Here is a 14,870-nt window from a genome sequence, read left to right as displayed (position 1 = left end):
AATTCCTCACTCTCTCTCTTCCCCTTCTGGTACCCCTATATTGTGAATGTTGGCACGTTTGATGTAGTCCTAAAAGCCCCTTTGACGCTCCTCAATTTTTTAAATTCTTTTTTCTTTTTGCTGTTCTGATTGGGTGTTTTCTGCTACCTTATATTCTGCATTGCTGGTCTGATCTTCTGCTACATCTAATCTACTGTTGATTCCCTATAATGTATTCTTCATTTCCATTATTGTATATTCTATTTCTGACTGGTTCTTTTTCATGTTTTCTATCTCCATTTTTACATTTCCTAGCTCTTTGTTGAAGTTCTCCCTGAGATCACTGAGTATCCTTATAACCAGTGTTTGGAACTTTGTGTCTGGTAGATTGCTTGCCTCCATTTTGTTTAGTTCTTTTTCTGGAGATTTGTTCTATTCTTTTATTTGGGACATGTTTCTTTGTCTCCCATGTTGGCTGCCTCCCTGTGTTTGTTTCTATGTACTAGGTAGGGCTGGTATGTCTTCTGGTCTAAGTAGAGTGGCCTTATGTAGTAGGTGTGCTGTGGGGCCCAGTGGGGCTGTCTTCCTTGTCACTTGGTCCATGCACTTCAGGTGTGTTCCTTGTGTGGGTTGTGTGTGTCCTCTTCTTGTAGTTGAGACTTGGTTGCTCTTTACACATCAGTGAGAGGGACTGACCCTCAGGTTCATTGGTTGTGAGGATTGACTGTGACTATAGTGCAGGAATTGTGGTGCAGGGGCTGAACGTAAAGAGCAGGATCGGCCTCAGCTGTGCTCTCGTGTCTGCCCAATCCACACCTTAGGAGTGTCATTCTTGGAGCTGGCTTGGTGATACTCCAGCTCATCTGGAAGCTGGCCACTGGGGGCACCAGCCCCAGGACCACCTTGGTTCGGATCTGTTGCAGGTCAACTTCAGCTGCAGCCTGTGCCCCACCTGTGGCCACTGACAGAAGCCACAAAGAAATCCACAAATAGCTGCCACTTGTGCCATGCTTCAAATTGCCTCGAAAAGCCAAACTGAGAATCAAGGCTGGCTGCTGTTAGTTCAGCAGTCTTGAGGTGGCTTCTTCTGCATGTCCTTAGTTGTAGGGCTTTGGTTCAGCAATATTTTAGGTGATTCTTAATGATGGGTGTTTTGTAGTTTTGTTGTAATTTTGATGTAGTTGTGAGGGAAAGTAAGCACAGCATTTACATACTGTACCATATTGACCAGAACCCTATTAAGATCTTTAAAATATATATATATATATTTTTTTTCACAGAATCATTTGTTAGTTTTCTATGTGGAGGTCTTGCATCTCTTTCCTTAGAAAGATTCCTAGATGTTTGATTTTACTTAATTTTTCTGCTTTATTGAACTGGCAGACCCCTCCAAGTGATATTGAATTGAAGCAATTACAGAAGGAATCCTTGTTCTTCCCTCTTTCCAATCTCTATCATTCAGTACATTACCATCAAGGTGATATTTTGAGGTATAATTGACATATAACATTATATTAGTTTCAGTGGACAACATAATAACTTGATGTTTATATAGCAAAGTGATCACCATAATATATCTACTGATTTTTGCTGGATGAACTTTGTAGCTATGTTTTATTAAATTCAAAAAAATTACTATTTCTGGTTTGATAGAAGTCTTTAACATGAGTAGGGAGAATTCATTTTCTGACCATTAAAGAGCATAGAACCTGCACTCCCAGGGTAAACATCTTAAAAATTTGTCAAACATATGAAATAACTGCTTTTAAACATTGAGGTAAGTAGTGTAAGGCTGTAATTCCTGAGAAATAGAAACAAGTGAAATGATCTTTATGAGCTTCCAACTTTCTTCTTAAAGGCATTTCCAGATTATAATGCAGGGAGGGGAGACTCAAGGAGAATACTGCAGTCTCACTGAAGCGAAAAGCCCGATATCAGAGTTTGGCTAGGCTGAATCATCTAGAATCTGTGAGATGTAACAACAGGGAGAAGGATGCCACACTTCTGGAAATCTGAACAAGGGTGCCCTGTAGTCTGTTGTTGACACTAAGCTGTGTATCAGAAGTCTACTTGGATTATTTTTGGACATGTTTCTGTATTTGTCTGCTCAAGCTACTATAACAAAATACCCCAGACTGGGTAACTTCACAAAAAATGTATTTCTCACAGTTCTGGAGGCTGGGAAGTCTACCATCAAGGTGCCCACTGATTTGATTCCTGGTGAGAGCTCTCTTCTTGGCTTGTAGTTGACCACCTTCTGACTGTGTCCTCACATGGCTGATAGAAAGTGAGCTCTCTAGTGCCTCTTCCTATCAGGACACCGATCCTATAGATTCAGGTCTCCGCCCTTAGGACCTGCATTAACTTTAATTAGCTCCTGATAGGTTCTATCTCCAAACACAGTCTCATTGGGTGTCGGGACTTCAACATATGATTTGGGGGCAACATAATTCAGTCCATGACAGTTTCTATTGTCTGTTTTCCCCCTCTTTCATGTGTTCTGGTGTGTTTGGTAATTTTTGCCTGAATGTCATAAATTATATGTTTTTTTTTAAAAAAATGTAATCTCTGGGCTACATTTTCTTCCCCTATAGAGGATTCACTCAGGAGGTAGCCTGGGGGGGAGGCAGATCACCTTAATCCAGTCAATTACAATCTGATTCATAGTTAGTTTATAGTGTTCGTTAGGCTCAAATGTTTTTATTTTGCCCCCATTCCTAAGCTATAGCTCTGCAGGGCTTCCAACAGAGAATCTAGAGAGTACACTAGTGCCCTCCTTCCTGTCAGAACCTGAACTTCAATGCCTGAAATGCTGAAAACTCAACTCTCCTTTGCAGCAGCTTTCTGTTTCACTTCTTAGCCTCTTACTGTGTCCATCTTAAGGATTCAGCATATGCCTCAAAGGGAAATGTCCAAAGTTTGGGGTTCACTTTCCCACATCTCTGAACTCTCTGAGATTCTTAACCCCCAGTCATATTTAGCTATCCCAAACAAAAATTACTCACCAGCCCCACGTGATTGCCAAAACCTCATCAGTTTATCTGCCTTGGTTCTGGTCCTTCATCTTATTTCTCAGGCTCTCGCCATCCCTGGACCACAACTGGGAAATAACCTAAGGGGAGAAGTTTTGCTTCCCTCTCTGAGAACCTCTTCTTTCCCATTTGCTTCAGCAGCAATCGGACCTTTCTAATCAGATTTTTAAAAATTATATCAAGCCTTTCTAAGTGTTCTGACAGAGTATTGTCTGCTATGAGCTGCTCCACTGAAAAGAATTTATAATGGGACATTTTTTAATATAAATGGTCCAAGGAAAGATAGGGCCAGGATGTAGGGTCAAGAAGAAACCCATCTACAGTTTAGTCAAGCTGAGGAGAACTTCAAGGTTGATTTGGTCACAAGCCAGCTCAAAACCTGTGTGATATCATACAGAAACTTCTTAAGCCTCTCTTTTTCCCTCAGTCAGCATCAGAAATAACAACATAACAACATCTCTGTGGCAGTTATAGTTCCACACAGACTTTTTGAAAGAAGGAACCCTTAGATAAGTACCTTGACTCTGGCCACATAGCTAGGAAATGACAGATGTCTATCTTTGAGATTCAAGAGACTATTTTTCCTAACCACTGTGTTGTAGAGTTGAAGTAGATCTTATCATGACATAATTTCCCCCTTTTACACCCTTTTTGTTTATCATTCTATTGCCTTTGATTAAATCACTATCTTGGGGAAGCCCAACAAATCTGGCATACATTTAATAAATTTTGTACATGTTAAGAGCAACTCTTAACCCCAAACATCACCACAGTTCAGTGACACAGGCTATTAAAAGAAAATATAAATCCTTTGTAAATACAACACAGTTCCAAAGGAAATGAGGGGGATTGGCATTTTCCTATTGTCAGTGCCATCAGAGCCATATTACAGGCAGCTACTTCCTACCACGACAACAAAAGTGTAACTACCCATTCTGATGGATAATAATATGTCAGCCTCTGTGCGAGAGATCTGCATCTTTTCTCAGTTAACAACAGTATTGTGAGGTAGTTATTTTCTCTATCTTAAATAATAGAAAAAGAGTTTTAGAGAGACTAAGCAATTTACACAAGATTCACTTTAATAATATTCACAAATCATTAAAATTTGAATCTGAGATATAATTCCATATTAGCTGATTCCAGTGTTTGGACTCAAAGGTTTCCTTCTACTGCGATGGTTCTGAGCCATATGTCAGTTTCTTCCTTTCCTCTCTTCCTTCTTCTTCTCCTCTCTTTCCTTCCTTCCTTCCTTCCTTCCTTCCTTCCTTCCTTCCTTCCTTCCTTCCTTCCTTCCTTCCTTCCTTCCCTTCCTTTCAGTCATTCTTGACAGCCTTTCTTTCAACTATGTCACAAACTTGAATAAGTCAGCATTTTGGATAACACACTTTCATATTTGAGCAATTTGAATAACATAGCTGACCTTCAAAGTGGAAAACTTTCCTTTAGATACTAATGGTCATTAAAAAAGAAAAAAAAAAGGTGTTTTTTTTTTTCAATTTAGGGAAAAAAAATTAAAGAAATATTTCAGTTGTCACTAGCATACATTTATATTCAATTATAACTAAAATACAATGGCTTTTATAGTATGTTTCATTGATTGGTGGGAGACAGTGATAATTAAAAGCATTCTTCAAATTGTGCTTTTACACCTTCAAAAAAATGCTTAGAAATCTGTTTCAGTGTTTTTCAGTCCTGGCTAGAGAAATACCTGAGCAGATTATAAAAAGGAAAATTATAAATACCCAAGCCCTACCCCACATCTACCCCAGAATGATCAGGTATTTTGTGTTTTTTAAAATGCCCACAACTGATTTTTCAAAAAAATTATTTTCAAGTGTACAAAACAATGTAATAGTTAGACATTTACATCCCTCACAAAGTGATAACCCCCTTCTCCCAATTTACTACCCCTCTGACGTCGTATATAGCTGCTACCTTGATTCTGATATGCAGCCTGGCATTGAGAAGCCCTGCTCAAATTCTTTTTGATTAATGTTTTAAAATAATGACCAGTTTAGCTTAAAAACCATAAAAAAGTATTTACTTTTCTTCTGTGCCATGTAAATAAGCAAGTTAATGTTTCTGGATGTTCACCTAATATTTTCAATTCTCTCTCTCTGATTGGATGGTACTGCTCAGCTCCCTTGTGGTTGGGTCTATGGAATTGTAGTTCTGGGCCAGAACATTGAATTGCCAGTTTTGGTAGACGTCAGCTATTGCAAAGTGGTGGGTGGACCAGTAGCATCAGCATCACCGGAATCTTCTCGGAAATGCAGAAACTCAGACGCTGCCCCGATGTACTGAATCGGAATTGGCATTTTCTCGACATCCCCAGTTGAACCCAGGTAAATTAAAGTTTGAAAAACACTGCTCTAGAGTTCTAGTCGTCCCTGTCACTGAGGCCAGCAACATTTGAGTAACAATGTTTGAAATGGTGGCCCATGTGTCAGCCTGAGACTGAGTGACTCTAATGGGTAGAGCTCCCTGCCAGGTGGGGAAGTAACATGAACCTTTGTGTTTTAAGATGTTTCTGTGTCTGGATTCAGCAGCATAACTTATTCCTTACTGACTAGATGTCTTGGATCTATTTCCTTTCCCTTTTCTTGGAACTCGTGTCAAATTAAAATAACATCTGTGAATATTTTCAATTAAAACACAGATTTTTAGCACCAAAATCAAAGATTCATATTGATCGGAAAATAAATTCTAGCCAGATGTAGGACAGGAGAAAGACAGTACACCAGCACACATTAGCGGAGCACTGGAGAGATTTGGGATTCAGTCAGATCTTTGGAGAAATAGCTCTGAGTTGAGCCTCTAGTGAGAGGAGAAGAATGGCTGCCTCTGTTTCACTGTTTGAAACTCCTGGTATTAAAACCAAAGCCAAATTCATGGGTGAGGAGCGGGGAGAGGAAGATTATCACAACTTGCCATATGGGCACCTCTATTTACTAAGCAAGGGAAAAACAAAACAAAACAGGTGGGTAAAGAGGAGAGCAGGAAATAGAGAGAGAAGAGAGGAATAGAAATAGTAACAAAGGTTTCAGGCTCGCCACAGCTTGCTCTTTTATTTCAAATGCAGAAAATAGCTCTGGGCATCCTTGCCCTGCTGAACTGGAAAAGTTCCACACTTTAAGGCCAGCAACCCTGACATGAGGCCATATCGAGAAAGAATACATCTTTTCGATGAAGGGCTAATCTTGCACAAACACATTGCAGGGCGTTTTTAGGTCCTCTAATGACCCCAGCCTCTCTCTTGCACCATTTTGTTAATGGAGAAGATATTTGTGTTAAACATTGTGCAGATTAAACTGGTGGATTATTTCCCCTGCATTTTAAAAGTATCACTCTGCCCTGTGGCCAGACCATTTCTGGCTGAGAAATACAAGATGCAACTGAAGTTTCCTTTGCCTCATTAATGGAGGCTTGAGAAAATTTAAAGGGGCTATTCAACATTTTTCTTTGAAACATGCCTATATTTTTGTTTCTAGGACATCATAAGATACCAGTGACTTCAGAATAGAAATGCAACTACTAGAGACTAGATGCCAAGTGCATTTAATCATTTAGGTGCTTATTTATTTTTAAAAATATGTGTGCATGCTCTCTATGTGCCAGACACTGTGGTAGGAGCTGGTGAAACAGTGGGAAAACAAGATACACAAGTCTGGTCCTTATGCAGCTTATATTCTAGTATAAAACTGTGTCCTCTGTATAAACATAAGCCAAATACTTCCACCAGGAATGCTGACCAATGCCTTGATTCTCTGGTAACTCTCATGAACTCACCCTGCTTGGTAACATGGTGTCATGGGACACTAATTCCTGCATTACTTGACATATTAAGGTCTTTTTACCTTTGGCCATTTATTCAATCTTTTGACCAACCATTTATTTAGCATTTCCTATCATAGAATTTAGCCTTCTGACAGTGGTGCTTTCCCAACACATCTGCTGTTGTTTATCTGTAGTGTTTCCAAAGGTGTGAGTAAAACAGCAATACAGTAACAAGACATTTCAGCTTACACTGAAAATCTATGCCATATTCACAAAGGATGCCCACTGTCGGCAGTACCGAGGAGGCAGTCCTAGGACCAAATCAAATGGTTTATTACCCAGAGTGCTTTCAAAATCAAGTTCTAGGCTAGGAGGAAGGATTCATGTATGGGTTGGGAAAACAAGCAAGCAGAGCATATCTGTACAATTTATAGATGGGCGGAAGATGAAGAAAATTGTTAGGGATTGGGGTGGAGTAAACTAAGTCGGGCAAGTCCCCGTTGGAAATTAACATTGCAAATATTGAGTGTTCAAGCATCACATGATTCCTATACACAATTTTATCCACTTGACTATTTCTGGATATGTCCTTAAAGCCAAAAACTGAGTTACACAAATTAGCTATTGCAAGAATATGGACAGATATGAATGTAGTGCCAAAGAAATCACCAGCATATCTATGGTAACTCTGTTGTTCCCAAAAAATGTTGAAAGACTCAAAGGAGAAGATATTTGGGAAAGTGTTTCATAATCCAGAAAGCAGTTTACCTATGAGAAGTGGTAAAATGTATATCGTCAGTATTGTTATTGTGCTTGTTTTAATGTGACCGAGACACTGAGAGAGCATGGCTTTTATGTCACAAGGACAACATTCCCCAGTAAAGTACATTCTGATTTTGTCAGCAACATTATTCAAACACATTTGTGGGAGGTAAACCTGACTTTTCACCTTCCAGTGCTCTTGCCCTGCTGAGCTAAAATAAGGCAGTGTGCCTTCTCCCCTGCCTCTAGGTAAAATGCACACATGGGTTACAAATTGGTACCTATTTATGATGGAGAAAATAGAAGGGTGAAAATAGAATGCTTGTCATCTTGTCACAATATGGGGATGCTGGAAGGTAAAATGTCATTCTCATGCTATCTTCAGAGAAATAAAACTGAGTTTCCTTTCAACAAATGTCAAAAGGAAAACTTGTAGGCTGACACTTATGGCCCACATTCCTAGAACCTGGCCCAATTTGCCAACTGCAAGGATTTTGAACAGAACCATCCAGAGTATACGGTTTTGAGGGGTTGGGGAGGTAGGACATTACCAGGGACAGAATAGTAAGACGTGGATGCAGAGCCAGAGGACAAGAAAGCAATTACACTAAGAAAACATCCATGGAGAATTATTATGTCAACTTTACCCATGAATACTTATACTAACCAGAAATACACAGGGCTATCGCTCTGTGTTTGTGCCTATATGTTCCTACAAGTAGACACATACATACCATACCCATATTCTGTCTTAGGTTGGATTTCTCTAGAAGCAGACCCTATACTATGGATTGAAAAAGAGGTTTGTCTGGGAAGTGATTCCAGGAATTAGCAGTAGGGGAGCCGGAAGGGAAGAAAGCCTGAACAGGTGTCTTAGTGAGCGGTTACTGCGACAGGCAGCTGGGACTCCCCATCTGCGACACCACTGGGTGCAGAATGCACCCCAGTGTAACCCCACATGAGGGGCAAAGAAACTGGGATACTTATCCACTGGTTTCCATCTGCTTTGCTTGAAAGCTGTTCTCAAGGACATTCATGCCGAGACTCCTCCATCCTCCATCCTCCTGGGCTGAGAACATCCCGGCTATCAGAAAACTCTACAGGGTTTGAGGGTTTTCAACAAGAAGCGGTCAGTGTTTATGGAATCCTGAGCGCTGAGGGCACACGGTCAAGATGTTGACAATATCTGCTATAAACACCTTTGTCCTCAGACTCTATGATGTTCTTACTTGAATCTGATTCTTATTACTGATGTTCACCAAATACCACCTGTGGAGAACACCTCTGGCTCTTGTACTGGATAGGAAGCCATTTCCCCCAGCTTCTACCCAAGTACCTAGAGTAGCACTATCCAACAGAATTGTAACCTGAGCCGTAAGTGCAAGCCATAGAGGTAATTTTTACTTTTCCAGTAGCCATTGTTTAAAAAAATAAATTAAAACCATGAAATTAATATTAATACTATGGTTTATTTAACCCAATGCATAAATAGAAGGCATTGTATGCATAATGCATACAATGCATAAATCATAAATAGAATGCAATGCATGTAAATTCTGATTTCAATATGTGAGCGACATAGCTCGACTGAGATATTTCACGTTCTTTTTTTTCAGGCAAAGTCTTTGAAATAGATGTATATTTTAGACTTATAGCACATTGCATTTCAGATCCTTGTATTTCCAGACCTCAAGAGCAATATGTGGCTAGTAGCTGCCGTATTGGACAGTGCAGTTCTAGAGCCTCTCCACCCTCCATCTGTAAAGAGGGGTGTTTAGGAGTGTCCTTATGAATACATTTGGGGGGTGGCACAAACAGATCGCACTCCCGCTGCATGTTAAGTGAGAGATGTTCTGGCAATATCTATGATAGGATGGCCTCAGTTTTCAGGGTGAATAATCCAAACACCTACCTTATCAACCCAATCCTCTTAAAACAACAATAACAACTTTATTGGTTGCTCTGTAAGGGTTCACACGCAGCTGCAGGAATGAGGGTGAGGGAACCCCTCCACTGCCTGTAATTACGTTTCTACTCTCCAGCAAAGTGGAACAGGGAAAATACATGTGGTCTCATGATCCACTACCTGGCATTTATACTTTTGTATAATACTCCAACACTGTCACGATTGGTTTGTGTGACAAACAGAATAAAGCCTAAGTGGTGGTACGTCACTTCTGAAATCCGGCTCTAAAAGAGACCTTGCTCTCTCTCTCATTACTCACTCTAGGGGAAGTCAGCTGCCATGGTGAGAGAACAGCCCTATGGAGAGGCCTGTGTGATCAGGAACTGACTCCTGTCAACAGCCTCATAAGGCAACTAAAAGTGGGTCTTCCAGTCTTGGTCAAGTCTCAGCGACTGCAAGTCCAATTGACAGATTGACTGCAACCTCACAAAACACCCGGTGGTGGAACAACCCAGCTGAGGCACTCCCAGGTTCTGGACCCTCAGAAATGGTGTGAGATAATCAATGTCAGTTGTTTGGCTGCTAAGTTTTTGGGTAATTTGTTACATAGCAATAAATAACTAATGCAGCATCTAAGAAAGTAATTTCAATTATAGATAAACGAAGAGAGTACATTTCTATGTCTATAGACTGAGATTTGTGTTCATTACAGCCAGATGAAGAGGAATAAGTGTGAGCCTGAGAAAGGAAGATAAAACCAGGCCGTGACAGAAGAGAGTGGAACATGAGAAACATTAGGGAAAGGAAAATGATAGTTCAGTATTTCCTCAAACAGAGCAGAGATACCAAAAAACTTGTCTTCATTGTTTGCTAGTTTACTGTAAAAGCACAGGGTCAGGACTGATTTATTAAAGGGAACTGCTAGGTCTACAAGTCACACAAATGTGATCCAGACCATCAACAAAGAGGGGAAAAAAAGAGAAAGGGAAAAAAATTCTTCCTCATAGAGTTCAAAACTAGGGCAATTTTTGTTTTTGTTTCTTTTTTTTCTTTTAATTAAATTTATTGGGTTTATATTGGTTAGTAAAATTACATAGGTTTCAGGTGTACAATTCTGTAACGCATCATCTATAAATCACATTGTATGTTCACCACCCAGTCAGTTCTCCTTCCATCACCATATATTTGACCCCCTTTTCCCTCATCTACCATCCCCTACACCCCCGTTACTCTCTGATAACCACTAAACTATTGTCTGTGTCTATGCGTTTTTATTTCTTTGTTTTTCATGTTCTTTGGTTGCTTTCAGTTTTATAGCCCACATATGAGTGAAATCATATGGTTCTTGACTTTTTCTATTTGACTTATTTCTCTTAGCCTGATAATGACCAGTCCAAATTCTGAGACTACGTATCAGAGGCAACTGAAAATATAGTTATGCTCCCAACCTGAAATTTCACCTAGTATTAAAGAAGGTTTGGGTCCTCGCTGGGGCCTACACCAGAAATGTTCACTACATTTCTAAGGAAGCCACGCCATTGGGCTGAGTGTCCAGAACGCTTTATGTGAGCTTCATTAATCTTATTAAATATCATCTTTGCCATTCATCGATTAGACATACAAATCATTCATCCCCATAAAGAACTTCAAAGAAATCTAAAGTACTCAAAACCCAGCCTTGTACTTCCTGTGGTTGTCAAGGTAACAAACATCTTACAATTCTAAGCAAACAGACCTCTGCAGACTATGTTGAAGGCACTACAGGTATTAGTCAGTCTTCTACCTCCCACTTCATGTAACAGTTTCCAGAGGCATTCTCAGGAGAGCTAATCAAGATATTAAGTTTACCCACAGACAACCATCATGCCAACACCCTGCAGCAAATTAGGAGAAATAAATAGAATTTTCTTTGTGTTCCTTGAAGCTTCCATGCAAACTCCTTCAGAGCCCATTAGAAGCCCCCTGTGTTGTCAGTGCTTCTTACAGCAGCTGTATTCAGGGCAGCAGCTGGAGGAGAGACATCAGGAGTATGGAGATGCAAAGTCTACCTGCTCCTTTATATTGAGCATAGTGATAATTATAGAGGGTATCATTTCTTAACGGCTTGCAGTGGGGTCAGACCCTTTTAAACACTACCTCATGTTTACAGCATTATCCTATGCAAACTGCGTATTATTGTGCTTGTTTTAAAGATGAGAACCTTGAGGCTCAGTGTGTGGTTGAATTCTTACCAAGAACAAACCTCTACTAAGTGGGTAGGAACTGAAGACTCTCTGGCTTCAACATAGGGTGCATACCCACTGTGACTTTTCTCACTACCACCTTCCCACTCCCTGCAATTGAGTCTTTCCTTTCCTATTTCCCTTTGTAGGTCATGTTTACCATGAAACACTTTCTGTCTATGGCTGTAATAATATTAAAAATATTTAAAAACTGGTATGGCATGAGAGTTGACCAGTGAGCATAGATACCTGATATGCTTAGTGCAGGGAAGGGTCATGGAGGCCCCTGGAATGCCAAGGTAGGCCCCTTCCTTGCTGTATTCTTAGAACTGAGGGGTTCCAGGAGGGACCATGAAGAGGTAAGCAGGGTGCTCAGGGCCTCAGGACAGCTCCTATTTACCAACAGTCACATAAGTCTTTTAATATTTTAGTAGGAGGTGTGCTTATACTGATGCAGACCAGCTGAGTATCAGTACGGACTGGCTGAACAAATTAAGAACTCTGACCTTACGAACAACTGTTTTGCTCTAGAATTTCCACCAGAAAAAATGTAGAAGAGTTTATGTACGGTGTAGGAATACATATTTAGTCTGTCACATAGAGACTGGTGATAGCAATACTCAGAATACGATAGAGCTGAAAAGATGGTGAGTGGTTTTAGCTACATAAGCTCGGTTCCCTCAGAGCTGAAAAATTCTGGGTTGAATACTAGAAAATTCATAAATAAGCCAGTCTTCTTGGTTGGTTTCTTATATTGCATTTTGAAAAATATTTATAATAGCCAAGATACAAAGGCAACCTGGGTGTCCCTGAATGAATAAAGGAGAGGTGGTACATATACATAATAGACTATTACTCAGCCATTAAAAAAAAAAAAAATGAAATCTTGCCATCTGTGACACCATGGATGGACCTAGAGGGTACTGTGCTGAGTGTAGTAAGTCAGACAGCGAGAAACAAATGTCATATGATTTCACTTATAAATGGAATCTAAAGAACAAAATGAACAAAAAAACAAACAAATTCATAGATACAGAGAACATTTTGGTGGTTGCCAGATGGGAGGGGGATTGGGGTGGATGAAAAAGGGAAGAGATTAAGAAGTACAAATTGGTTGTTACACAGTAGTCACAGGAATGTAGAGCATAGCATAAGGAATATAGTCAATAATACTGTAATAACTCTGGATGGTGTCAGATAGGTACTAGATCTATCAGGGTGATAGATGGGAGGAGGGTTGGGAGCAGTTTGGAAAGGTTGAAGGGTTTAAGCAATACAAATAGGTAGTTATAAAATAGTCATGGGTAGTAAAGTAAAGCGCAGGGAATATAATCAATAATGTGGTAGTAAGCATGTATAGTGCCAGGTGGGTACTAGTCAGAGGGATCACTTCATAAATGACTTAAATTTCTAACCATTATGCTGCACTCCTGAAATTAATATAAAATAATATTGAATGTCAAAAAATAAAAATAAAACAATAAAATAAAAAGATAACATGTAAAATGTTCACTGAAGAAAATTAACGGAATTTAGTCTTTTAAAATTAGTTTCATGCCTTGGGAATAAATATGTTAGTGCACTGCTTTACCATTTCAAAAATTTCTGTCATTTTTGTCAAGATAGTCTCTGATGAGCAAATAGAAACAAATTGTTTCATTTGAGATAGCTGACAACCTTAGGGGAAGAGGGAAAATAGGGGCAGAATATTCCAGAGGACTGCACAGATATGCAGTGAGTAAAGTTTCGGAACCTAACCCACAACTTTCAGACAAATGAGCGCCATTGACAAGCCATATGAGGAATTGAGTAGGTGTATTTCCTTAAATAGCACAATTAAAAAGTTCTGTATCATTATTGGTACCCTAAAAAACTTTACTATATATGATTTACCATTATGAATGTCTTCCAAAACATTTTATATCTGATTATATAGCTGTGAAACTACAAACAAATAAACTTAAAACAGGTAAAATTAACTGAAATATCTTAAAATAATGAAAACCATATTTGTACCTTAGAGATTCCCATGTAATAAAACAGTATTTAATGTCTCAGTAAATATTTCTCATATAGGACTTTGCTGATAAATAGACATTTCAGACTAAGGGACTGAAAATAAGCATTACAGTGATACCTCGGTTTTTGAACATATTCCATTCCGGAGGACCGTTCGTTCAACTTCTGAAATGTACGAAAACTGAGGCATGATTTCCCCATAGAAAGTAATACAAAATGGATTAATGCGTTCCAGACCTTTAAAATCAACCCCTAAACCTGCACATTTTTTTAGCATGTATTTTACTATCTAATGATACCATAGATCCATAAAATTTACAGCGTTCGTAAACCAAAATGTTCGTCAATGGAGACGTTGGAAAACCAAGGTATCGCTGTATTTCTTCTGGGCCCTGCTGTCTCCATCTAATACAAAAACACCCATTGAGACACAACAGTTAATATTATGCTAGTCATTTTATTACCTGATTTTTAAAATTTTGACTAAGTCACGATTAATCTAACCTTTGAATTATTTTTTGTAGTGTGAACCTTAGGTTGTCCCTGCTGCTATCCCTGCCATCATACCCAAACAATTTTGGGTTGCCATGATTTTCATATAGGAAATCATCTTGAAGACTACATACCTAGTCCTAACAGGTGGCTGAGGACCATCCAAGGCAGTGGCTGCTGGCAGTGACAGACTGAAATATTGTTGCCCTTTCACACCCTCTTTTCCAGGCAACTTTGTAGTTCTTCCCGCAGAAACAGAGACTACTTCCTGACCTTTGAGCTCTGTCAAAGGAATGTGGGCATAAGTGACAGTATGCTGGTCTTAAACCCAGGCTTTAGAAGTCCTCATCTGTTTCCAGTTCTCCTCTCTACCTCCTGTTACCGCCTGGAAAGCAGCTTCCTCTAGATGGCTGCACTTCCTTTGGGTTGGGCCCTAGACTGTGCATGCTGGAAGCGGAGCCCCTACAAGCAAGGCTAGGCAACCCCTCAGAGAGCTGTGCAGCCAAATCCAGCCTAGGCACGAGCTTCCCCAACGCACTTAGATGAGACAGAAATTAATGCTTATTGGTAACGAATTGAAGATTTTGTAGTTGCCAGTTACAAAACAAAATGTCAACCATTGACTGATATACTGGAAGTGTCCTTTTAGTAAGGAGTTAATTAGAAGTGGGATGATGA

The sequence above is a fragment of the Rhinolophus sinicus genome, linkage group LG04 (genome assembly GCF_036562045.2).
Source record: "Rhinolophus sinicus isolate RSC01 linkage group LG04, ASM3656204v1, whole genome shotgun sequence".
NCBI lineage: Eukaryota > Metazoa > Chordata > Mammalia > Chiroptera > Rhinolophidae > Rhinolophus > Rhinolophus sinicus.
This window is presented reverse-complemented; position numbering follows the sequence as displayed.